Below are 27620 nucleotides of genomic sequence, written 5' to 3'. Positions count from 1 at the left end.
CAGTAATCTGGGCTATTCTGGCCAATTGTCACTTCCAACGGCACAACAGTTGCCCTCATATGCATGGCGACCATCTCCACCTCCCCCACCACACACCCCCCCACCCCCCCCACCCCCCTCCCCAAAGAGCTGCTCCCCCATCAGTCTCGCCAGCTTTCACCAATTCTCCCTTATTGGGTTAAAATTGCTGCAATGAGGTTAAACATTGCAGAATCATAGGAACTGTTTTTAATCTGTCTCCAAGGTAACCATATCATCCTTTAAAATAACATCCTCGCTTTTGTTTGCCTTTTGTTTCCCTTTTTTTATTCTGCCTTCTCTGCTCGTCTGTGTGGATAATGCTGCCTCTTTACCTCCTCCTCTCTTGTGTTTTTTTTGCCTTGAGTGTATTTGAGTCTCTCCCTCTCTCCCCGCCCATGTCTTCCTGAGCTTTCTCTCTGCATGCCTTTCTTTTCTCCTAAACTGTGTATCCTTTTCTTTGTGGGTGCCTGCCCCTCTTATTTCCCCATTGCATGGATGCAGGTGCACGTTACTCTCCCTCAGGCTCATGCCTTTCTTTTTCTTTCCCCCTGCTGTTTTGTGTCTCTTTATCTTTGTCCATCTGTCTATCTTTCCCTCCCACCTTTTTAAATGGTATGTTTGATTCCACTATAACCAGATATCTCCCCTTTTAAAGCTCACAGGCTCTCAGAGCTGACTCCATGCAGCCAGGAGGAGGTCCCTTGATGCTCTCAGTAAAGGTTAGTCTGAATATATTTTGTCATCTTCCTCTCTTTGAGCTGTAATTATCATTGCTTGGTTTCTAGGTAACCTCAGTCACAGTTCTAATACCTCTTGCCCTCCTTTTGTACCAGCGCATGTCATATTTCTAATTAAAGAAATATTTTTCCATATGAGAACAAATGCTTTTATAACAGATTTAGTTGATGTCCTGACTGTGATCTCCTAATTTCCAAAAATTTTTATTCTTGCCATTCCTGTGTTTATCCCACAGCAAAAGGTGGACCCAAAACTAAAAAAAAAAGGTTGAGAACTCAAACTGGGCTGGCAAAACTGTGAATCAATAGATTTTGAAAAAAAACATCACCCTTGTTGTTGATCCCAGGTCTAGCATCTGGACTTTGTTGTGTTAGTTGACAATACTGTTGATTTCGATCCCAGATTCAGGAACGATAAAAGGAAAGCCTTTTTGAGTGGCACCTGTTTGCATGCTTGTGGCTAAGCTATACTGGACATGTGACTGCTGTGCAGTGCTGTGAAAAAAATAATTTCCGCATTGCAACCGTGGAGAATCCAGATTGCCAAGGTAATTTTTTCTGAAATGTTGTTTTGTGCAACTGGGCAGAGTTCCAAGCAGAATTTGTAAACACACTGAAACTGAGGGGACTGCGAAAGCAAAAATAGCTTTTTGCACAAACCCAGAACAATGCGGATACACTCGTTTGGGGATGAAGTGGAACATCATGGGGTTACGTACAAACTGAAATCATTAAATATTCCCCAGGACATGTTGGACCCACTGCTAATGGAAGCAGGAAATAGTTAGCATTACTAACGAGGGACATAAGAAGGTTCTAGAGTTTGGCTTTTGACTGTGCTGTGCGTTTATGATAGTTTTCCCCATCAGAAGATAAAGTGGGTGAGGATGGTACAGAGTCCATGGCAGATTGTTTGTACATGACTGTGGAATGGGATTAGATGGATGGTGCAGGAACCATAATAAGGGAGATTGTACAGAAATGTCCATGATAGGCTGATTCGCTCATGTCATTTAGAAAGAGATTAAATGGCTTACATATAAACATTGACAGGATATATTATACAGCACACATTTAATGGCTTCTTCTTGTTTCATGCCTTTTCTAATAAGTGTAAAACAAGATGTGGATGCATGAAAGGAAGAGGAATTTTTCACCCTCAGTTTCAGTCCATCCTTGGCTGAAGATGCTGGTTTGTTAAAGTAGGGGATGGGACACGGTCCATCGTCACTGAATGATGCAAAGAGTCCAAGTATCATCGATGAGCACAGCGGCAAGTATGGGCAATGTTACACAACGGCAATAGGTGGCCAAGGTTGTACTTTTCTGTTGACAACCTAGATGGTTTCTCATAAGGGTCCCAGCTGAAAGGTGCTGGTAGTAACTGACATCCCAGCCAAGGGCAATATTAGTGGGAGCTAGAAGAACCAGGGGTCCTTTTCACAGTAAATATAGATGTATTAATTAAGGGCAGGACTTGGTTTTTTGGCATCTGAGGATTGTCATTTGATCAGAATTTGTGAAGGTTGTAGCTTTATCTGTGTGTTGCTCCCAGCAGAGTGTTTCACCTGATGAAGCAATGTTATGCTTCGTCACATGAGAAACTAAACATGGACATCATGATATTAAAGATTTAAACAGATGTTTATTATAACGATTTCTTATGTACAAACATTTAATTCACAGGCACATCAGTGACTGGCCTGACATTAAGTTATTAGAATATACCTGAGGTGCACACTTCTAGTAGTATATCATGCTTCAAGTGACCTCAGTTAAAATGGTGTCTGAGATCTTTATACTTTCAGGTCACATACTATGATACAATAATAATATCACAACCATATCTCTTTAATGTAAACTGGCATTTTGACTGTGAAACATAACCAGTTTTATGTAGCTCCTAAAACTTCAGGTTTCTTTAGAGCAATCACTGACAAGGCCAGGATTTATTGTTCATACCTAAATACAATACCAGCTCGCTAGAATACGTCACAGAGCAATAAAGAGTGTAATAAAGTATATTGCCTTCAGATTTGTCATATAGAGCCCAATCCAGGTGACAATAGCAGATTTGCCTCTCTACTCAATAGCTCATGATCACTTTTAACAGATAGCAACATTATTAATTCCAGATTTTAAGGAAAGAAACAAATGGAAATTCTCAATCTGTTATGTTGGGATTTAGACCCACATTCTACGGGTAATTCGAAACCCAGTTAATTTCCATTTGGTCTTACTGGATCAGAGAGTGGTTCAACCTCTTTGAATAAAATACCTTAATCTATCAAGAAGCTGGCATTTCTCTGGTCCTGTGAATCTTAAGCACACTGTGACAAAAGACGTGTGCTTCAGGGCTCAGCTCACTGGGGTTTTCAGAGGGAGGCAACTGATAAAAGAAATAAGCCACTTAACCTCAATGCCTGGCAACCAGCACACAGCAATCTATCTGCATCGATGACGCATTTATTTAATAGACCCCATACAAGTCGCTCCATTATGTTATACTTTGCAATTTTGATGGTTCTCTGTTATAAACGAAATTGAACATTTGGAAAAGCGATTTGCTTAATGCTTGTTTATTTTCCTGGGTGTATGAACAAAAGGAATAAATATACCACACCCCATCTTAGCTGCTATATTTGGGATTGGTGTAACAATACATTGTGTCATGTTTTCAAGAGTATTTCTCAGGCTATCAGAATGTGAGCTAGCGAGGGAAGAGACCCCATTTCATAAATATGACCAAGTGAGACAGAGATTCACGAATAATGGTCTAAATTGAAAAAATAGGCACCACTTGAGTTGCTTAGATAGTGAAGCCCTTCTGTTTTCCACTAAGATGACTTAACAATGATTTGCATTTACATCCTTTAATGTAGCAATACATCTTCATGCTTATCGCCAAAGCATTATCAAATAAGATTTTAACAATGGATCACACTAATAGCCATTCGGTCAGATGACCAGACGTTTCACAAAGAGGTGGCATTAAGAAATGAGGAAAGAGATGTGTGAGGCTATAGGAAAGATAGCAAAATACCCAAGTTGCTAATGGTGAAGTAATAAAAATAGGACACCAGAACAGGTGGACAGCAGATATCTTGGTGTGCTGTGGGACTACAGGACATTGCAGAGATAGAACAGGGGTGAGTTAAAGGCTGGATTTGGTAAGGGTAAAGGGCTAATGCACAAAGTGCAGAGCAACGTTTTATTGAAATGAGTGAGAAAAAGGTTAGTAAGCAGCTAGCAAGTAATGGGGAGACAGTGAGGTCTGCAGTTGCTGGAGATCAGAGTTGAGAATGTGTTGCTGGAAAAGTACAGCATATCAGCAGCATCCGAGGTGCAGAAAAATCCTGGAGTTTCCTGCTCCTCGGATACTGCTTGACCTGCTGTGCTTTCCCAGCAACACGCTCTCAACAGCTGGCAAATAACACCAAGTGTAGATTTTAAAAGCCTGAAGATTATAGTGACGGCGATGGTTGGGGGAAATTAGGGATCTCATTGTTTTGAGATGCTCCCAATTGCTGTTATATTTGATTGTGTTTTGTCAATTAACTATTAGTTAACTCTATTTGTACAACACCATGTTTTCATATTAAAAGTGTCAGAAAATAAAATGGGAATTGTGCAAAATAGATCTTATGAAAAGCATAAATCTATTCTTTCCTTTCTGTACTAAGTAAACAAAGCAAATTACAATTGACCACTGGCATGAGAAGATGCTCAACTCATGGGGTTCATTGAGGTTCTATTAATTGTAGAATTAACAATAAAAGTGATTACAACACTCAACTTTTCCATTCAACAACCATGTCTATAAGTGGTTAAATCAGCTTCTAGGCAAATATATCATTTCTGTCTGTATGATCTGCCCTGGAGTGCAAGCAGGAGAATGCGTGCTTTTCTGTGATCATTGACTATACGTGTGTGCGTGTGCCCAATTTTCCCTTTCCATATACTTGTCTCTCACCATCTCCACCTCCCAACCAACTCCTGCCCCCTGACCCCAAGTGCACAATTCTTTCTCACTCTTAGTGTGTGCCTGAGATTTTACCTTTGCCATGTGTCTCTTCAATTTTATGTATCTCAGTTTCTCCTTTTATATTTATATTTACGTTTAGGGGCACTTCCTGCCTTGCTGTCTCTCTGTGTGCATGTGTGTATCTGTCTGCCTATCTCTCTTCCATGTGCATCTTTCTAATACCTGTTGTTACCCCACCATCTTCTGTCTATTTCTGCTCCTCCATTCCTGGCTCTTACTGTAATTCTCCCTATCCTCTTCTCTTTCTTTATCTGAAATCATAAGACCATAAGCTATTGGAGTAGAAGTAGGCTACTTGGCCCATTGAGTCTGCTTTGCTATGCAATGAAATCATGGCTCATCAATTCTATTTTCCTGCCTAATCTCTGTTATTCTTGATTTCCTCAACAAATAGAAATCTGTCTATCTAAGCTCTGAATATACTTAACAACCAATCTTGACAGCCATCTGTGGTAAAACAAAATGCATAGATTCACTACTCACTGAGGGAAAAATTCCTCCTCACATATCTCTTGAATGGGCAATTCCTTAGTCTGAACTTATGCCCTCTGTCCTAGAATTCCCACAAAAGGGAACACCTCTCTATATGGACAATGCCATTCTATCAAAGAATCTTAAGTATGTCAAAATATGGCCTCCTCTCATTCTTCCAGTGAGTACAAGCTCAACCTATTCAACATTTCCCCAAAAGAAAATCCCACCTTACCCAAGATCAATAGAGTGAAGCTTCTCTGGGTTGCCTCTAGTTCCAGCATATCTTTCTGTACTATCCCTATGGCTATTTATCTCTAATCTTCATTTTGTTTATAATGCAATGGTTAGATAGAACTTTTTGGCATTTGAACGGGCCATTCAGCCCAATAGGTCATTGTAGATATTTCTGCTGGAAACAAGCATACAATCCACCAAATCTCAGGTCCTGGGAATCAATGCACTCTCCTTTCCTTTTCCTCTCATAGTCCAATCTAGCTTCCTTTTAAATGTACTTCTGCATTGTTGGTCAACCAGTACTCCCAATTTCACATGGAAGGACAACAACTCAAATTACTGGAGTTTCTGTCCCTTTGTTAGAATGTTAATGGGCCTATAAAACTGACTAAGTTGCTGGTGTTTCCTGGGCACATCAGATGAAGCCAGAATCTTTGGTCATTCAAAGATTTGTCATCCAAAGTGACACTAAGTCTGGAGTTCAAATGTTTGATGCCAATGAAAATTATTTGAGAATATCAATAATGAACACCTCCACGTGTTAAGTCACAGAGAAAAGTTGAAGTAGATATATTTTTAATATAAGTTTTCTAGATGCAGCACTTCAGAGGTTCTACCAGGAATTTTTGGCTGTGTTTTTTCCTCTTCTTCAGGGAGTCACATGCTGTTGGATCTCTTCAGGGGGCAAGAGCAAGGATTTCAGCTTCTGTCAGAAATAATTTCCATCGACTTATCAAGTGAAAACACTTGAGTAAAATGGAGCTCAGAGCATGGGTCATCACCCCCTGCATGAATAACTATAATTACCAAGTGTTAACATTCAGAGAGTTGGCATAAATATAATTCTTTCTAACAACTATTCTTTTGGTTGCGTTAGCTTTGCATATCGGTGCTCAGGTCTACTGCCTCCAATTGTGATATGTTGAATTTGAAAATTAATTATTCATGATTGTCTGAAAATAGGCTGGTGCAGCTTTCAGAAGCACTTTCCAAAGGTACAAAGGTGTGTTGCCTGGCAAAACACTCGTTGCCATGGCTACCAATTTGCCGACCTCTGTGAGTTTAATCAGCTGCTGTAAATGCACAGGACCCAGCAAGTGACATGTGGCCCACTCTGTTTTGTTTCTGTCTCATTGCAGGACAACTGGTTGCAGTTTTAACCCCTTGTTGTCAGTGAGGCTCTCAGCCAGCAACTGCCCGGCAATGGTATTTATCTTGAAATCCCTGCTGTGAAATGCTCACTCTCAAAACTATGCACAATCCTGAGACCACCAGCCTCTCTTTGCTTCCCTTCCCTGAGGATGAACACGGGTGGGAAAGAGTGCAGAAACTGTCACTGCTTTGGAGAACAAACAATCTATTCCACCCGGGCAAACCTCCATAGTAACTGGATTCAAGCTGCTTCTCTGATGGCAACATCCAAATGTTGCTTTATCCTGTACACAATGCCAGAGCAAGCAAGATACTTATCCATTTTCCAAACAACAAATACTCGGAAGCAGAGCTTCATTTTAGCAAAAATATCTAACATTGCGAGCACTGTTTATTTTCCTTCTGATTTACTTTTCTTTAATTGTTCCTATGATGTTAATGATGGCAAGATCAGTATCTATGGTCCACTCATAACCACCCATGTGAATGTGGCGGTGTAGTACTTTCTTGAACAGTTACAATCCATATGTTCTGGCTAGCCCCACAGTGCTGTGATGAAGTAAGTTCCAAGGTACAGTGATATTATTCCAAGTAGGATGACGTGTGGCTCAAAGCAGGATTTATAGGTAGCTTCTCACATACCTATTGACTTTACCTTTCTAGATGATTAAAGTCGGAGATTGAAAGATGCAATTGAAGGAGACTTGTTTGGCACTTAATAATCATAATTACTCTTGTTCCAGGTGTGAATCCAGCTATTATATATAGTTTTCCCCTTGATTTCCCTGACTTAATAATGGAATCAATTACTGCCTTCATGTTGAGAACTATTACTCTTCCTTCAACTCTGGAATTCAGCTCTTTTGTCCATGCTAGGATGAGGGCAAAAATAAATTCAGAAAATGAGTGGCTCTGGCACAACTCAAACTGAACAGACTCTTGGTGAGCAAATGTCACCCATTAGCAATGTTGCTGACCCCTTCGATTTGCTGATGATCAATAGTTGATTGATAGGATGGTGCTGCCAGACTGAATATGTCCGATTTTTTGGATATGACAAATATGAGCAATTTTAATTTTCCTCAGATATTCTGATTCACATATTTTGGCATGTTACCGTGGCCACTGGAACCTCTATGGCCCTTTGTCCAGTTGGTCAATATCCATGCATCAGCCAACATGTTGTACATTGTCCTTTCAACCAGGGTTGAGGGGATGGCATCATTCAGCAACATCTGTGGCTGCAGATGTGACTCCAGGATAATATTTTGCCTCCCTGATGCCAGGGTTATGGAGAGTGAATGCAGGACATACTTCTGGGGGAGGACAAAGAGCCAGAGGTTATGGTCCATTTTTGCACCAACAGAATAGCAGAACAAAGGAATGACATCCTGAAAGTAGAATTTAGGGAGTTAGGTAGGAGACTAAAGAGAAGGACCTCTAAGGCAATAATGTAAGGCACATTCTCCCGGTGTCTGTGTGGGTTTCCTCTGGATGCTCCAGTTTTCTCCCATAGTCCAAAGATGTACAGGTTAGGTGGATTGGCCATGTTAAGTTGCCCATAGTGCCCAGGAATGTGTAGGCTAGGATGCGCAGGGTTAGATGCATAGGGTAACAGAGGAGGTGGGATGCTCTTCAGAGGGTCAAAGTGGACTTGATGGCTGAATAACCTGCTTCCACAGTGTAGGGATTACATGATTCTATGGATTCTATACTGCCACTACCACATGCTAGTTAATATAGAAACAGGAAAGCTGAGCGAATTAACATGTGGCTGGAAAAACATGGCAGGAGGGAGGGATTTAGATTTCTAAGCAAGTGGGACTAGTTCTCGGGCAGGTGTGACCTGTATACACCCTAATAGAACTGGGAGTGATACCCTGTCAGGGAGATTTGTCAGTGTTGCTGGAGAGGATTAAACTAATCTGGCAGGAGGAAGGGGACCTAAATGAGAATTCAGATATAATAAAGCACAGCTGATTATAGGTATCTGTAAACAAAAGTAGAAAGCAGCAGAAGCAAGTCCTAGAATCAAACAGTGTCAAATTGCAGAATAGATTTGTAAAGAAAGAATTAAATGCACTTTCTTTACCACAAGATAAGTGAATACATGGCACTAGCAGAAACATAAGGGACATTTGGAAAGGGTGGGCAAAAAGGAAAAGAATGTAGGGTGATGCTGACAATGTGATGCTGGGATCAGTGTGTTAGTGAAATAGGATGTAGAATCTGAGTTAACATTGGTGTGGAATCGATGGGCTGAATGGCCTGCTTCCTATGATTCTACAAGTTGGCCCTTCATCAGAAGTGTTCAGGCGATCAGTCACAGGATTCAAAATATTAACTCTGTTTCTCTCTCTCTCTACAGATGCTGCCAACACTGCTGAGTTTCTGTTTTTATTTCAGATCTCCAGCAATTGCAGTCCTTTGTTTTAGTTTACAGCAAGGGGGAGCTGACATTGGTAAGAGTACTTTCTAGACACCCAAATAGTAGTGGTGATGTAAGACATGCTATAAATCAGAAACTTAGCATGTAGCAAGGGAATGCAGTAATCATGGAAACTTTAATCTCCAAACAAATTAATGCTGTGGAGGAAGAATGTTTGGAATTTGTTTGCAATAGCTTTCTGAGCCAGTATGTTGAGAAACCAAGAAATGCAAAGGCTATTTTAGATCAAGTATTAAGCAATGAGAAAGAACTGATTAATACTCTTGCTGTGACAGAATCTTTACGAAGTAGTGATCGCAGTAAGATAAAGTTTTCTATCAAACTCAAAAAAGATGTAGCTTAATCTGAAAATAGGATCTTAAATCATAATAAGGGTAATTATGAAGGCATGAGGAGGACTTTGGCTATGATGGATTGTAAAACTATATTAAAAGTTTGATGATAGAAGAGTGATGCTAATATTTAGAGACTTAAAACATAGAACAGTACAGCACATGAACGGGACCTTCGGATCATGATTCTGGATTAGTGGTGCTGGAAGAGCACAGCAGTTCAGGCAGCATCCAAGGAGCAGATGCTGCCTGAACTGCTGTGCTCTTCCAGCACCACTAATCCAGAATCTGGTTTCCAGCATCTGCAGTCATTGTTTTTACCTTCGGATCATGATGCTGTACTGAACATGATGCCAAATTAAATTAATCCCTTTTGTCTGCCCATGGATCATATGCCTCCATTCCTTGTTTGTTCATGTGCCTATGCAAAAGACCCTTAAACTCCCCTATTGTATCTGCCTCCACCACTATCCCAGCTGTGCGTTCCAGGCACCTACCACTTTGTGTAAAAGACTTTCCCCTCCTATCTCATTTGAAGCTCCCTACTGTTATCTTAAATGCATGCCCTCTACTTAATACTTAAAAACAAATTCCTTTCAACAAAAAAAAACAGGAAATGCAAGAGAGCATTAGTAATCAAGAGAAATTAAAGTTTTAAACAAAGGAGGAGGCTTATAACATTTCTAAAGAATTTGCAAACCTAAAGATTGTGAAAATTTTAGAATTTACAAAGGACGACCAAGAAAGTGATGCAGAAACAGAAAATAGAATATGAATGCAAAATAGCAAGAAACTTACAAACATGTTGTACAAGTTTCCATAGGTTTATAAAGAAGAAAAGATTAAGAAAGACAAATGTGGGCCCATTATAGACAGAGACAGGGCAGTTTATAGCACAACGTAGGGAAATGGCAGAGAAACCAGGTACCTTGTGTCTGTGTCCACAGAGGGAGACATAAGAAGATTCCCGAAATAATTAAAATCCAAGGGTTGAGTAAAAGTTTGGAATGGGAACAATTTGTGTTAGTGAAAAAGTTGCATCATAGAGGTGAATGGGACTGAAATCCCCAGGACCAGTTGCCAGATTGGAAGCTTACAAGTGCAAATGCACAGTTTCAGAAAGGAAGGAGAGAGAAAATGGGGAAGTACAGATCTGTTAGCTTGAGGTCAGTAGCAGGGAAAATGCTAGAATCTATCATAAGAACAACGAACAATGCTGCTCAAGAACATGCCCTTCAGCACATCAAGACTGTGCTGACACATTATGCCTTTCCAAACTAAACTAAAGGATGTGATCAATGGAAATTTTGAAAATAATTGTTTGAGTTGGTAGTGTCACCATAGATTTATGAAGGCAGAATCCTGTTTGACAAACTTAATACAGTGTGTTTGTGGATGTTACGAGCAGAGTAATAATGTTGAGGTTACAGTGAAGTCCCTCCTTCTTAACCTCTCCCCTCAGCTGAGGTGTGGTGACCGTCAGGTTAAACCACCATCTGATGAGAGAGCAGTTCTCTGGGACTATGCAACTTTTACTTGATAAGGGGCAACCAGTGAATGTGGTGTATTTGGATCTTCAGAAGGCTTTTGATAAAGTCCCATAAAGGAGTTTGAAATAACTCCACAGAGTCTGGTATCCTATCACCAAGTCACTGTCTATTTACACGTGGAGAGTCCTTGACACTGATCCAGCTTCCTCAGAGCCAGCTCTCAGAGTGATCAGGAAATTAAGGTAGGACATTACACTTAATGGGAAGGATGTTGTGAAACTTGAAAGGGTCCAAAAAAGATTTACAAGGATGTTGTCAGGGTTGGAGGATTTGAGCAAAAGGGAGAGATTGAATAAGCTGGGAATGTTTTCCCTCAAACATTGGAGGCTGAAGGGTGACCTTATAGAGGTTTATAAAATCATGAGGGGCGTGGACAGGGTAAATAGATAAGGTCTTTCCCTGGATTATGGGAGACCAGAACTAGACAGCATAGGTTTAGGGTGAGAGGGACAAGATTTAAAAGGGACCCAAGGGGCAATCATTTCAATCAGTGGGTGGTGTCTGTATGGAATGAATTGCCAGAGGAAGTGGTGGAGGCTGGTATAATTACAATATTTAAAAGACATCTGGATGGGTATATGAATTGGAAAGGTTTAGAGGGATTAGGCCAAATGCTGGCAAATATGATTAGATTACTTCAGGATATCTGGACAGCATGGATGAATTGGTCTGAAGGGTCTGTTACCGTGTAGTACACCTCTATGAGTCTATGTCTGACACTCCTGTTTATATCTGCCAGCCAGGGTTCCCTGATTGAACCAGGTTAACAGCCCCAATCAGTGAACTCATATTCTATGATGTCGATCTGGTCAATACCACTACAATCGCTACAGAATAAACAAAATTAAAATGGCTGGGAATTGGGGTAATCTATTAGCATGGATTAAGGATCGGTTAACAGGTAGGAAATAGTGTGTAGGAAAATTGATCACTCTCTCCTTTAATTTTCTTAACGGCAGCATGGGCCTTGAAGTCTGACTGCATGACTGCAGCTTCCAGAGGTGGAAGTCAATGCCGCGGTTAGCATACTGCCATCGATCAATGTGCATGGAACATCAGAGCATTTGTGCACGACTGTAGCTTAGCAGGAACGCTGATTGGCAGCCTGTGATTACTGGGGTACTGCAAATAGCAATGCTTGGGCCTCAGCCTTTCACAACTGATTCACAAGCAATGATTTGGATGGTGGGGGTGGGGGTGGAAGTGGGGGTCAGCTGTTATATTCCTGAGCTTGCAAGTGACACAGAGCTTGGTGAGAATGTGAGGTGTGGGGGAGATGTAAAAAGACTTCAGGGAACGCAGCCAGAGTGAGAGCAAGCACTTTACGGCAAGAAAATAAAGCAGGTGAGCGTGAGCATTTCCCAAAAGGATATCCCCCGGGGTCTCTGGAAATGTTAACACAAGAGGTATGGGAAAGTGTGGGAATCTGTCATTGCAGCAGATAATAGGTCATGATTTGGAATGGCAAAGCAGGGTCAAGGAGCTGAATGGCCTACTCCTGCTCATATGTTCCCATCAGAATCAAAACGAATTTTGACCACAATTAACAGATATGTACCAATCCCCAGGTTGTCACTAGATAGTGATCAGGATCAGAAACCTTGGCTGCTATGTGTCCTCACTTCCCTAGCCTGGCAGCACTGACTCCAATGGCTGTGGCCATCGAATTAGATCAGATAACCTAAAACAACAAAGACAGCAATGCCATTTGGGATATCCTTAGCCCACAAACACAGGAATTAGAATGAACTTTCCAATTAGACCATGTTTAATTTGTATCCCTCTTCTGTGTGATTCAGTACAGTAGTTGGTGCCTTTAACTAGCAAGCAACTGAGTTGTTAAGTTTAATGTTTTAAATTTTACAGTTCATCTTTGTGAACCAGCCGAGATGATATGTCAATTGATGGTGCTGTTGAGGTTCTTGGCAAATTAATATAATAATTTGATAAGCAGTTTTATTTTTACGAACAAGGAATTGGCATGCTCTTTTCAATGTGCTTCACGTTTTCAAGCAGAATTCAAATAACAGTGTAAAATTCCTTACAAAATCTCTTTGCAGCCTGATGCGTTGGTGATTAAAACAAAGCTGACTGTCACGGCTAGGTCCTGCAAACAAAGAACTTGCTCTGAAACCTGATGACTCATCCTTTATAAATCTGTCAGGAGATGCTTGATGAGGAGTGCTCTCGTGCTTAGTTGTAAGGTAAGTGGTGCTGTTGGCATTTGCTGGTTCTCTTGGCCAAGACGCTATCTCATGATTCATGGACGCTACATGGTCTGGCACAACATGCTGTTAATGGAGACTGCTTCCATAGCACTGGTTTAAAAATAGATGCTCAGGAGAAATTACATCAGCGGCAGCCATCAGATGTTAGAACAGACTCAGTTTTTCTGTCTGCTATTCAAGGTGTTAACAGTCGAGGAGTGACTAGTTACAAATGTACCTGACAATCTCTTGGGCCTCTGCAATTAACTGATGTCAATTATTGGGACCCAAGTAAGCAGAGACTTTGCAGCTGTAGCATTGGAAAAAATCTGCTGAGCTTCTGATTGTAGTGACTCCTGCTGCAGTATTTCCTTGTGCCCATGTGTTTGTATATGGACAGTGGTTGAAGACAGGAACAAGCTTGAGTGTAGGCAGTCAGGCTCATGGGTGAGAACTGACCTTTGGTTCTTAGATGCCCAAAGATCCTCTCAGAACAATAACTGAGTCACAATTCACAAACCAAAAAGGTGAGTGAGGATAATGGGGAGAAACAACAGAGCTCAGAGGCAGTTCAGGTCACTGTTAAAAGCTCTGGCAAACAGCAAGATGATTGCACTTTAATTAACAAGGAGTTATTGAACGAATAATGTGCCTCCTGTAATCTGAGTATTTTAATTTGTACAATGATGTTTTAATCGGCTGTCATTTACCTTTGTGTAACACATTTCCGACTCTCTCTTCCCACTTGCACCTTCCTATGAGTAGAAACCGTTCACAGCAACACAGTGTACAGTGAAAACCAGGTCTTCTTGATTTCCGAGTGCGCACTGCATTGTATTGAATCCTTTGTTCCCTGTAGAAACAAAGACTTTGCTGGTAGAGATCAACGTAGATGTAGAGAGCCTGAACTCCGCAGTTGAGAACTTTGTAAACGTCTGTGAATCATGAGCCTTTTGAGGAATGACATGTTAGATCAATGGAAAGGAGGGATGGGAGAAAAGGTGTTTGCAGCATTCAAAATTCAGGTGTGTGTGCATAGACCACTTTAAGGCTGCAGCACGTTAACTTTGGTGCTCCTCAAAAATAGTTATATTACATGATATCAAGGCGTTTAAAGTGCTCTTTAATTCTGCCTTTGTACCATATATTTGTCTGGAGAGACGTTGAGCCAGGAGAAGTGAGGCAGCTGGATTAGCAGCCACAGAAATTGTGCCAGTAATGCAGGGTGTTACATGGCTAGCTAGAGACACAGAGCTTGACTGCATAAGGAGGCTAAATGAATAGAGACATAAACAGTTCAAGAGTATGGTGGCGGGGGAATGTACTGATCTTGCACATGTGCAGCTAAATCTGTGCTGCTACAAGGTAAATAGGGAAAAATCTGGAGCTGACTCTGGCAGTGTATCTACAATGACACAAATAGGATGTCAGAAACCCAGGGCCATTCTGCATTCAGGTCGGACACTATTTAATTAAACAGTTATTACTGACTATTGTATGTTTACAACATTAAAATAGGGCAACTAAAGCACACAGTGCATAGATAGGTTTTGTAGGAAAACGTCCTTTCAGAAGCAAAGTGGAAACTCCTGACTGAAGTCAGCAGACAGTGATGAGTTGCCTTGGAGCTGAATCTTACCAAAAATATATAAAGATGTTGTATGCTTTGGGAAATGTTGGTGTTGAGTCGGGATTGTTAGAAGCTCAATGACCTGATGAGAAACTACTTCAGGTGTACTTGGTAATTTTCATCTCGACATTATTTTTGCTAAACTGCAGTGATAGGTGGTATTCTTCTCAATGTGCTCTGAGAGGACACATGTTAGCAACAAGTTGGGGGAAAGAGATTCCGAGCAACACCAGGATAGCCTTTGCATTCTCATCATGCACCCATCACCTGGCCCACTCCCAGGTTGGTGAAATGAGAGACACTTTCAACTGAGACTGCTTCGTTCTTGCTATTCTATCATTTCCATTCAACTAATCTATTTGCACCAGTCTCATCAGACAACAAGGCAGCATTTACATTACTGATGACTAATGTGCTTTTCAAAGTTAATGATGTTTCTTCAGCTTCTGTTCGAGTCTTGTCACATGCTGATCCTGCTGTGTGAGATGCACTGCCCAGAGCATCAACCCAGAGCAGAAGCTATTTCACTCTGTAAAGGAACCACGACTCAAAATGTAGCAGACCCCTGATGTTCAAAACTATTGAGAGAAAAGAAGCGGTTTGAAGATGAACAGATAAATTCAGATAAATTGTATGAGTAAGGGATAAGTATAGAGAAAAAAGATTTTAGTAGAATTTCAAGAAAAAATAAGTTAATGACATTTGTTTTCGATAAACACATGATTTGACGAAGGGCAGGAATGTGTAGGATGCTCCATTTGAAACCTAAAGGTTCAGTGAAACAGAGATTGTCAGCAGCATTTTTCCTGCCATTCAGTGCCATTTTTTATGTCATTGTAACCATTTTCTTCTGAATCTGTTTTGTAGGAGTTTCAATATTGATCAAAGCTGCTATTACCAAACTGCCTTTTCAAGATTTTTGTGCCAGACAGGTACACATTCAAAATTCAATAATTGCTTATTTCTTAAAACATGATCAAGTCAATCTAGTTAAATATTTAAATCAATATTCTTTCAGTCAATGATTAACATTGCTTTAGATGATTTCAGTCAAAACCAAACAGGTGGGATTAAGTTCTGTTTTTTCTGTTTCTTGTCTGTCTGGTTTTTGTCTGATGTGTCAGTATGTTTCTCTCTTTAGGATGTGTCAATCTTTGTCACTTTCTGTGTCACGTGTGGGCAGTCATGAATTCTTTGTCTGTCTCTGCAGTGACATGCCAACCCTCTGTGTCATCTGCCAGTCTCAAATTCCATTGTCTTTGTCTCTGTCTCTCATGCTGTGTCTTTCTTGTCAGGTATTCAGATTTTAATCAGGTGCGATGAAGTTTAATTAAGCAGTCAAAATTCCTTTGTGTTAAACCGCTCTATTATTTAGCATTTCGGAGTACTGTCAAAGAGGCTGCATTGCAACATGGGGAATGGCATGATTCTGAACAGTGGTCCTTTGAATCAGACCTTGAAGCCAGTCTGTACTGGTGAAATGCAAATCTCCTCTTGGTGATTGGAGATAGCTGTAAGTGAAAGGTCTTTCAGCTGTTGAAGGAGTTTAGTTTCTGATATAAAACAGCAATCATCTGTCACTACTTTAGCCACACTCTGAAAGGACAGCTATGAATGTTTAATCATCATAGTGACTCTATTCCCTATAAGTTCCCCATATTCCCTTTCCCCAGCAACTCTTCTTCCAAAGGTGCTTGAATGCAGCTCAAACACAATTCCAATGGTATTTGCTAGAACTACAGGGTATAGAACTAGAACTAGGAGGCATACTCTCAAAATAAGGGAGAGCAGATTTAAGGCTGAGTTGAGGAGGAACTTCTTTACCTAAAGAGCTATAAATTGGTGAAATTCCCTGCCCAGTGAAGCAATCAAGGCTATCTCATTGAATGGTTTTAAGGCAAAAATTAGATACATTTTTTAACAGTAAAAGAACTAAGGTGAGCAGGCAGGTAAGTGGAACTGAGTCCACAAAAAGATCAGCCATGATCTTATTGAATGGTGGAACAGGCTCCAGGGGCCAGATAACCCACTCCTGCTACTACTTCTTGAGTTCTTATGTTCTTACATTCCTGTTCCCCAGCACTTTGCATTTTCTGTGTTGAACAAAAAATGGCAAACAAATGTTTTGATAAATATTTGGCAAACCAATTTTCTCCTAGTTGATGAGACACTGTGCCACACAATTGTAACATCACAGAAGAAGGGAAAGTGCTGGGGATCAAGGACCATCTCTCATGGGAGAATTTGGATGCAGAGTGTATTTAACTACAGAAGAGGCACTACAGCACGTACTGTACCAAGCCTGACCCTGTGCTCGCGGACATCCACATGTGATTATTTCAATGCAAGGGTTTCTGAATAGGAATCAAGAGCAGGAATGCTGTCTGATGCTTCTCTATTCAGAAACGAAATCTAGAACCTTGACTGAGATCAGAGCGAGCATTCCTTTTAAAAGGAAAAAAGAATCTTACAGTGAAGCAAGCACTTAGTGATTTGTGATTACACAAGGTCAGTGCCGGTGACTGCCAGGGCTGAATTGCTTTTTGTACAAACAGTCCAGGAAAATTCATGATTTGAAGAGTTGAGTGTGTCCTTGAGCTGTGACTCATTATATACCCCAGATATTATTTTACTAATATTGGCAATCTTCTGTGAATTTAGGAATTTGCTAGCTTGTTACAGGTCTCATGGTTGTTGACAGCGTTTCAGTGAATGACCTGGAAGGAGCTTCAGGTAATTAGCCTTTGACTGCAGCTGCATTATACTCAACAGGATCTCCACAGGTTTTCAGGACACGGAGTTGTACTAATTGGCAAACAGATGTGTTGGCCTTTGCCAGGATGATTATCAGTGAAGGAGCAGAAGTTGTAAGTTTTTTCCTCTTATTGTAGATTGGTATACATAACACACTTCAATTAACGGAACAGTGGAGTGCATTGGATAAAAAATGCAGTTTGTTTCTTGACAACGCATAACGAAAGTTAATTGTTTGAAGAATCGTTTATCATGTCTGTCTTATGAATTGAATACTCGGTTTTGATTTTCCAAGTTTGGGATTCAGTATAACAGCGCTAAAAAATAATAGAATGGCTGTAATTCAGCCCATCAGTTCTGGTGTTCCCACAACACATGTACCATCTACCTTGACTCCAATGCTCTCCCTCCATATTCCCCAAGATAACATGAATTCTAATGTAATATTCTACCAAACCTTGTGTATGTTGCCCCAGTTTGTGAAACTGAGCCACCAATTTAGTCCCAGAAATCTCTGCATCCATATTTGATCCCACAGATATTTTTACTCATTTCCTCACCTCCACTGTACAATTCTACCTGCCTCCAAAGATTTTCAGTTCCAACCCAATTCAGCACAATCTTTTTGAAGGACTCTTAGTCGGAGCTGTTCTTAAATGGGAAGCTGGTACAAATTTGTTGCTTTGAAAGTAAAGAAATCCTTTCAAATCTGGAGTCAGTTAGCTTTACCTTCATGTCCAATCGCTCTTTTCTCAATACCTGAATTAAGTAGGTGGAATTTTGCACTTAAAGCTTCCAAGAAAAATCCAAAACAGAAGCGTATTTTGATTCATGTGTGTGTAGTTAACCCCAGTTTTACAAATGTGCAACGAGATTGTTTCACATACTGACAACCAGATCATTTCAGGTGTGTGTACAGTCTTTAATAAAAATCCAGTATTAAATATTGGATGATAAAACTTGTTTGGATGCAGCACAAACATCATTTTTGACTATTGCAATACAATCTATTCACACACAGCAAACTCTCCCCTCCAGCAACGATCAGATTAACAAATTTCAATTTCTGTCTATTTTTCAGTTTCTGTCATTGTTGGGCAGCTTCTTCAAAATCTTGAAAGGCTTGATCCAAAAATGGTTGAGCAGCCATCCTCAATATTGATACAAGCTTTCCAGGCCCAGTCATTACTTCTCATTCCAAATGTGGCCAAACAGATGCTTCCAGGCCCCAAGGCCCCCTCATTATTGTTGTAATCTGTGATTTCCTGGCATGCCATTCTCTTAGTAATATACATTACAGTGAAAGGTGTGATAGCACCTGACAGCAATTAACTTCTCCACTAAAGTGAGCCAAGAACTGTTCCTGGAAAACTGCCTATGGTTGAGAGGGAAAGGGAGAGAAAATCTATGTAATCATCAAACATTCTGACTGACCTACCTATTATCTCTCAACTAAAAGCCTGGATTTTAGGAACAATATTGTTATTTTCATTAGGCTGAAGTCACTGCAATGGTCATGCAATTAACAAAATATAATCAACAACAAGCTGTATTTACCTGGTGCCTTTTATCGAATTGAATGTTTTACGCACTTAAATGGAGTGTTAAGTGAAGATAAAGCTGGATTATATACAGCTATACTTGGGCAAATATCCAATGATTTAATCAAAGAAGCAGGTTTAAAGGAGCATCTTAAATTAGGAAAGAGAGGAAGTGCAGTTTAAGGAAGGAATTCCAGAGTTTAGGGTCGAGGTCGAGTAAAACGTGGCCACTGATGGTGGAGAAATGAGAATTTGGGAATGTCAAATAATCAATTTTGAAGGAGTACAGGGATATTGGCTTCAGGGTGTTACAAATGTAAGGAGGGGATAATGTCTTGAGGTATTTTAGAAAGGGATGAGAATGTTAAACTTGAGGTAATATTCAACTCCATCCTGGAAAGGCTGAGTTTCAGGCAAAAGAAATCAGGTCAAGTAATAGTTTGCGTTTAAGATGCTGATCATTTGTAGGTAACAAGTGCTGCTCTTGTAACTGTTACTAAGTGTGGAAGCCCTCAGAGAAGGACTGTAATGGCTATTCTTTTAGCTTTATTTCATATTTTCTTAACTTAAACTACATATATCTGTAATGCAATGTAACTTTTTCTCTTTATTTTCTCTATTTTTTGTGCCTAAGATTTGGATCTAAGTATTTAGTACCTAAGATAATACATGTGTTGGTGGCATTGTACACTTTTCAATGTATTCCTGTTCTTTTCTAATTTGAGTACACAGGGCAAATAAACCTAAACCTAAAACTAAACCTAAATCCACTTTGTTAAAATTAATCAATTTTATTGCTCATTCTGATGGTGCAGGTGAGCGTGGCATAGCTACAAAGAAAAGTCAGGAGTTCTCCAGTCATGTGGACCAACATTATCTGTTTAATCTTCACCAAAAGCAGGTTTCTGGTCATTGCTTTTTCATCCAGGCAAAATGGCTGCTGCATTTGCCTCATTCACAACCACCATACTCAGAAATAATTTAATATGTGTGAAGCACTTTGAAACGATTGTGATGTGATACAGTGTGAAAAAAATCAATCTTCCTTTGATGTACTGAGGTATTTAAACAATTTATTGACTGATGTTAAATCGTTAACGGCCACTGCCTTAATTGGAAAATATTTGACAAACAAATTTTTTTCTGGGTGATGACGCAGCACATCACAGAATTGTTACAGTATAGAATCAGGCTTTGCAGGCCCATCTTATCTGAACTGGTTTTCTGTCAGAACAACTTTCTCTCATGTTGAACATATGTTTGTGAGCCTGTTTGTTGTCCATTCCTCCTCAACTTGGGGAATGTAAGTGAGTTACAGATGGGTAGGGCAGAATGACTAAAGGGGTAGTTAATGCTAGGCACAGACAATAAGAAGCAGGCTGAAGTCAAAGGCACCGAAGTTGTGCACATGTATGTACTGTTGGAAAAGGACCAACTAGGAACAGCAAGACCATGGAAGAAAGGATTTGAAGAGAAGACCCGGGATCTACTGGATAGCAGAGAGATAAACATGGACTGTGCCATGTGTGTGGACCCCATTGTAGATAAGAGCTATTTCTAGGACCAAATCTCAGGTACAAAAAATGCTACCTGTTGAAGGAGCAGTGCTCAGAAATCTTGTACTTCCAAATAAACCTGTTGGACTATAACCTGGTGTCATGTGACTTTTAATTTAACATGTATTATGGCACTATCAGATGGTGGCAATGGCATGATGGAAAGTGTTTGACCTCTGTGCCCATATGCTCTTGTTCACCTGGCTAGCCACATTCTTTTTTTTTTGTTTTGTTTCTTCATTTCTTCACAGTTCACCTTTCCTTCTTTTCTGTGGCTGTGGTGGAGGAAGGTGGTTGTAAAGACCTGATGCATCAACGGCAGCAGACCAGTGGATCCAGATGTCCACACCTCATGACCATAGCGGCTGAAGCTTTATTGAAGGCTTCATCATCGGTGGGTCTGATCTGTTCCTCCTGGTGACAGTGTCAGCGGTGGCTGTAGTGGTGGTGGCGTGGTGGTTCCAGTTCATTCCTCGCAGCTTCAGGCGGTGACTGACGTGGTGATGGATTGAGCGATGGCTACAGCATCAGCAGCTTGGTGAGTCTGGTCTGTCCCTCCTCACTATGGCAGTGACGCAGTGACTTTGGTCTGGACTTCGGCAGTGACAGTGCGGTGAGTCCTGTCTGGAAATCCTTGCTTTGCCAGCAACACCCCCAGCCTCTCCATAAACCCAGGAGCCGTGGAGGAAACAAAACACAAACTTTGTTCTAACGTTGTCTCAATTATTTCTGTTTTATAATTTCTGTAATTAAATTGGCACCGAGTTGAGGTGACTTGCACACATCTCACTGTATTTTCATAAATACAAGTGACAGTAAATTGCTATTCTATTCTGTGCTATACTAGTTGGTTTGCAAGTTATGCAAGGTGAAGATTGGAATAGTTAGTAAGTCATTGTGAAAGATTGAAGATGGAATTGAAGGTCAAATCACACAAAACACTGAGGTAGCACATCATCAGAATAAATATAAATGGTCATTGGAGAAACAAGGGTCAGTAAGAGAATATTTTTGATGGTTTTCCCATATTCTTCATTTAACCTTGGTAAGCAGTCTATGAAACTCCAGGAGAAAACACGCAACTGGATTTCATTTGTCTCTAACTGGGACAAAGGGGCACAGAATTTCCAAGCCAGTGCCTTTAGGAAAGAGGAGAGAATGGGACAGGAGTAGCTGAGTATTAAAGATCATGTGAGCAATGAGGATAATGGAACAAAAAATCTGAAGCTTAGCTAAGGAGGAATTACTGCAAATGTAATTGTGCATCTATTCTAAATGCTGACATCAAACCCATTAGAAACCATTTGTTTTACTTAGCTAAGATGTTGGTGCAGGTGATGACTGCGTGAATTGATGTGAAATTATTTTGTATAAGCATTACTTAAATACCAGATACAGATGTTGTGTGAAAATTCATTTCTATGTTTCTAGGGTCTGTAATCATTCTGAAAGAATCGATAGGATAAGTGAATTCTTCTCATCTTGTTAAAGGTCAATTGACTCCCTGTGGACTGCTTTTTGCCGTTCAAGCACCAGTCCTGCAAAAATATCTCTTTGACATGAGACAGGGTGAAACATGCAGTGATCAGGCACTAGAACTGGAGAAATAGTGTGGTGGGGACTCAGAACGGTTGTGAATTTAACATGATTCTTCGATCTCCACTTTCAGGTTTAAATGTAGCTCAGGGGGCATGGGGTGAAATTCTCAGCTTACTTGAACCGTCAGTCTCACACCTGACTTGGAATGAATTGGACAAAAAGCCCTATTACAAGCCCTAGCTCTGCACAGACTCACACATATTGGAGTATTTATGAATTTGCATTAAAACTTTTTATTGTAGTAACGTAATAATAGTTTTATTCTGTAGTTCAGCCATACTGTCCTGAAGGTTTGATGAGGCATGATCGAGGGAATTTTATTCGACATCCAACCAGTTTTGCATCTGATCAGGGTTTATATTGGTGATGACAATGGGTGCCAAAGCATTGTAAAAGTCCAAACCTCCATTCTCCCAAAGTCATTATGTCCTCTTAAACTCATTAAGTGTAACTGAAGCAGAACTGGAAATTCAAACAGTGCATAAATCTGACATGAACTAGAATACAGCTTTGAATTACGTTGTAGCGGCAAGGCAGAATGTTCAATTTGAATTGGACAAAACTTTGACCATTCAATGATAAATTTGCCAAAGGAGCTTGTGGGGTGATGGGAAAACCTGAAAGAGGAAAGTGATGACAGAAAGGAATCAAATTATTATTATTTTACTTTAGAAAGTTGATTCCTTTGCTTTGGCTTATTTTAACCCATTACTCCCTTGTGAAACTTCACTATTCCTAGTTTCCCAATGGAAAATATCCAAGACCTGGCATTAGGTGACTAGATGTATAAGGATGGTGAGCCACATCCTAAACACAGGATTTTAGGATGTTAATATAAATGCATGTATTTGTGTTTAATTATTCAGAGCAAATGGATCCAAAGGTCACCTTGTCACTAACAAAGTGAATATCTTCCAAGCTGATCTGTTGATAAATATGCTTTAATTACCAGGTCAATTAAAAAAAAAATTGGAAGAACTGCTGGATGCTGAAAATTAGAAACAAAAGCAGAAATTGATGGAAAAACTCATCAGGTCTGGTAGCATCTGTGGAGAGAAATCAGAGTTAATGTTTTGGGTCCAGTGACCCTTCCTTAGAAGTTGTGAGAAGATCAGAGAATCTCTACAGTGTGGAAACAGGCCATTTGGCCCAACAAATGCACACCGACCCTTCAAAGAGTAAGCCATCCAGACCCATTCCCCTACCCTATTACTCTAAATTTCTCCTGACTAGCACCTAGACTACACATCCATGAACACTAAGGGGAATTTAGCATGGCCAATTCTCCTAACCTTCACATCTTTAGACAGGTACAGAACTTCTGAGGAAGGGTCACTACACTCAAAACATGAACTCTGATTTCTCTCCTCAGATGCTACCAGACCTGCTGAGCTTTTCTTGCCATTTCTATTTATGTTTTTGTACATTTAAAAAATTAGGCTACTAATTGAGCAGCATGGTGGTTCAGGATTAGCACTGCTGCCTTACAACACCAGGGACCTGGGTTTGATTTCAGCCTTGGGCAACTGTTTTGTGTGGAGTTTGCACGATCTCCCCCTGTTTATGTGGGTTTCCTCCAGGTGCTCTAGTTTCCTCTCACAATCCAAAGATATATATGTTAGGTGGATTGGCCATACTATAGTGCCCAGGGATGTGTAGATTAGGAGAATTAGCCACCGGTAGGGGTGTGGTTGGGATGTTCGTCAGAGGATTGATGTGGGCTGAATGCTGTGCTTCCACACAATAAAGATTCGATGATTCTAATTCCTTTTGTGTTCCTTAGCAGTTTAGTTGCGAACACTGATGCTCTGTTCAGATCAGTGAACAGTGAATGTGAAATAATGGTGAGTATTTTTTTGTGACTTTGCTACACGGGCTTCAGAGATTATATTTCCCCTTCATAACAACCCACCCTTGTTGAAATCAAGTGTTTTGAAAAAGATTTATACCAATCTCAAAATGTTAATTCTGTTTCTCTCTCCACAGATGCTGCTGGACCTGCTGAGATTCTCCAGTATTCTCTGCATTTTGTCTCAGCATTTTGCTTTTATCGCTGAAAACAATATCAACCTTGGCTCCAATCAAATGCTACCCCTAAAGGAAAGCTAAACTATCCCAAGGAACTGCACCCCAACTAAGAGTCCATAATATTAGTAGGAATTAAGGAGAAAACTGGGGAGGGAGGATTCTTGACTTCTCTTCATGGAACAGTGGGGATTTTCCTGCTGCACCACTTTCATTGATTGCTGGATATGAAAGGCAAGGAATGTGCACCCTGTGATTTCCCATGGATGGATAATATATCAATTTCCCACTTGTTGGTCTTGCTTGGGCAGTGTCAAAGTAGATGTCTCAGTTTTGGTCTTCGTATCAATCTTACCTTTGCAAACATAAGCCCTGAGCAAGCGATGTAAATGCATAAACATGGCCCTTTAACTCACCTTAACCAACATTAAATCTGGCCACACATCTATCAAGGACTCAATCTGACAGGCAAAAACACGTATTTAAATTTATCTAATTTTCCAAATGTCAATTGCCTTTCCGTTCTTATCCTTCTTTTATTAATAGATGTCAGCTAATCCCCTGGTCTGACCTGTGGCTCTTAATGTATTTAATTTCAATTTAATTCCGAACTTTTGGAATCTCCAGTGAAACCGCCACACTGCGAGCAGAGAGATTACAGCATTTCAGGCAAAGGCTACAGACAGGCAAACTCAAGAGCAACTGAGATCTTGACAGCAGGTTCCCAACTAAACTGCTGAGGAGCACAAAAAGCATTAGTGGTCCATTTTTAAAAAAAATGTACCTGCTATTAAGGCAGATTTATCAACAGATCAGCCTGGCTGGCGTAGATATTTTCTGTCAATACAAATATCTGCAAAATAAACAAGACGTGTTGAGTGTCAGCCAATTTTCTGCCTTAGTGCAAAAACATAAGTGTGCCATTAATTAGACAGCTGTGCAAAGGAAGAGCTCCTGCCTCCGTAACTGGAAGAACACTTTCCCTGTATCATAATAGTCACAGCTTCGCACCCAGCATTATCAGCCTCTTGCTGAGTGTACAGCCCCAACTGACTCATCAAATATTGCCTTCCAAAGAGAGGTTCGGTCACATAAATAGCACCACCAGTTTATGGAGCGAGAAACTGGGAGTGGAAGGTGGGAATACAGAATAGACTCAGAAAGCAAGAAAGTAGGAGAGAGAAAGAGCCAGAGAAAGAGAAGAGTCATGTGGATTTTAAAAAGGGATTTCAAGCTGATAATTCTCAGGGGGACTTCTAGTTCCATGAAGTCTGTGATGCTGCCACTTACCATGTTTTTGGTGGTCTGAAAGTTCCTGTTCTGGAACTTTGCTCAGCAAACACACTTGTCAGCATTTTCTGCCAAGAACTGTACCCCCTGAAGCCACTGCTTCAGCATGATTTCATCAATCATTCTCAAATTAGAAGGTTCATAACAGTACTCCTTAGATTGGAACAAAGATTCTCATTTTTTTTGTCCCACATTTTTTACTCTTTCTTCACCTTCATACATCAGGCGAAGTTCTGCCCTGTGCTCCCCATCATGTGTTCCACATAATCATAGCTGAACAATTCACAGATATTTTCCTTCAACTTTTTTTTTTCTGTGGATATTGTCTGCCATGCCTTTTCCAAGAGTATCAGTCTTATCTCAATTACAGTCTTCATCCGTGGTTCCTCCTTTATATTGACCTCCTCTTGAAGGTCTGCTTTAAAAGTGGGCTCAGAACCACACACAAATTGTCCCATATCACTCTGAGCCTAACTTTTATTCCACTTATCAGCCTTGCCTCTAAGACACAACCATTTTGGGGTTTCTTTAAAACCCCCATGTACTCCAATCAAAGTAGTCCAGTTTCACATTGAATCTGTGTTCCTGAATTGCTTAACTTTGCTAAGCTTATCCCACAATTAAAGATGGGATCAGCACTGGGTAGGGAAGGGCAGACGTAATTTTCTAAGCAAGTGCACAATTATGCCCCAAAAGCATTCTCGGGACCAATGTGTGATTCTGTTACCCTTTACGAAACAAGTACTAAATACCAAGGTACAGGAGTTACTGCATTGAGACTGATTCCATAGCAAGGAACAAACACTGTATTGTTCTGGTTTGATGAGTGTGAAGGGAGGTGGGCGATCTTCATTTCATTTCATCAGCGGTCTCTTCCAGGTCAATGGCGACTGAATTGGAAAGACTGAGAGCAGTAAATGCAGTGACTCAGCTGACCACCTCTGAAAATGAGCCTCCTCTGATAAAATTTTTTTTGAAGCTCACGCACAAGGTCACTGAAGATGTTGCACACGTAATAGAGCAGTTTCTCAGTGACACATCGTGTGGTACAACTTGCCCACTGATTGAAATTATTAACCAAAAATTGACATCACCTAGCTCCACGCACTTACAAAACTGAACACATGACAAGCTAAAATCATTGGCTTTTCATTTAAAATCTAAGTTTGTTTAAAAGAAATGTCATGGAAACTAACTAGTCACAAGCTGATGGTGAATATTTAGGGGAAAATGATTGTCTTTGACAACTTTTTGTTTACTCATTTATTCAGCTTTTTATATACTTAGCTATATATTCTTCAGTAGCTAATTATTCACTCAGTGCTGCAGAGGATTTTTGTCACTGTAATAATTTTAAGAATTGATTTCCTGCTTTGCTCTTCCAAAAGTAAATAGGAAACATAAACTCAGCTTTGGACACTTGGCTGATAAATGATAACATACCATATTTGGGTTTTACTTTTCGCCCCACAGTGAGTACACACAATCCCATGCCTTCGATTGAAAAGCAGAATACTGTGGATGCTGAAAATCTGAAAATGAAAAAGAAATCAGATAATGCTCAACAGTTCCTATGAAAGGTCATCACTAACTCTGATTCTCTCTTCACAGATGCTACCTGACCTGCTGAGTATTTTCAATATCTTCTGTTTTTATCACCTTGACTCAGACAATTGAACCACATTCTGTGAGGATGTTGGTTTCTCCTTCCCTTGCACTTGCCTCACCGGTATGTAAGCATTAACACTTTAATGCAGTACTGGGGAAGTTTAGCATTATCACTCCAGTGTCAGATGCAAGAGCACATCATTAATCCGGGGTGGGGTTGATGTAATGATAATGTCACTGGACTAAATATTTGAGGGCCCCAAGCTAATGTCCCTTGGTGTGTGTTTGAATCCTACTATTGCAGATGAAATCTCAATTCAGTAAAAGCTGGAATTAAAGGCTAGCCTAATGGTGACCACTGTCAAATGTTGTAAAAATCCAGTTGGTTCATTGATGTCCTTTAAGGAAGGAAATCT

The 27620-nt window shown here is 40.3% G+C and overlaps 1 long non-coding RNA gene across 5 annotated transcripts; it reads left to right on the top strand.

The window, feature by feature from the left end:
- The first annotated feature begins 130 nt into the window (after positions 1-130).
- On the top strand, positions 131-27620 carry LOC122540950. Of its 5 annotated transcripts, XR_006309468.1 has the most exons (8): positions 131-740; positions 9070-9125; positions 13055-13198; positions 15699-15763; positions 17604-17698; positions 20934-21220; positions 24068-24125; positions 24268-27620. It is a non-coding gene; the product is annotated as an uncharacterized LOC122540950 (long non-coding RNA). The 5 variants fall into 5 exon arrangements; XR_006309466.1 differs by lacking the exon at positions 17604-17698; XR_006309469.1 differs by lacking the exon at positions 17604-17698 and having other exon boundaries at positions 24065-24125.

Source organism: Chiloscyllium plagiosum, chromosome 36, assembly GCF_004010195.1.
Source record: "Chiloscyllium plagiosum isolate BGI_BamShark_2017 chromosome 36, ASM401019v2, whole genome shotgun sequence".
NCBI classification, from domain to species: domain Eukaryota; kingdom Metazoa; phylum Chordata; class Chondrichthyes; order Orectolobiformes; family Hemiscylliidae; genus Chiloscyllium; species Chiloscyllium plagiosum.
The sequence above is the reverse complement of the archived record's forward strand: the minus strand, read 5'-3'. Positions and strand labels throughout refer to the sequence as shown.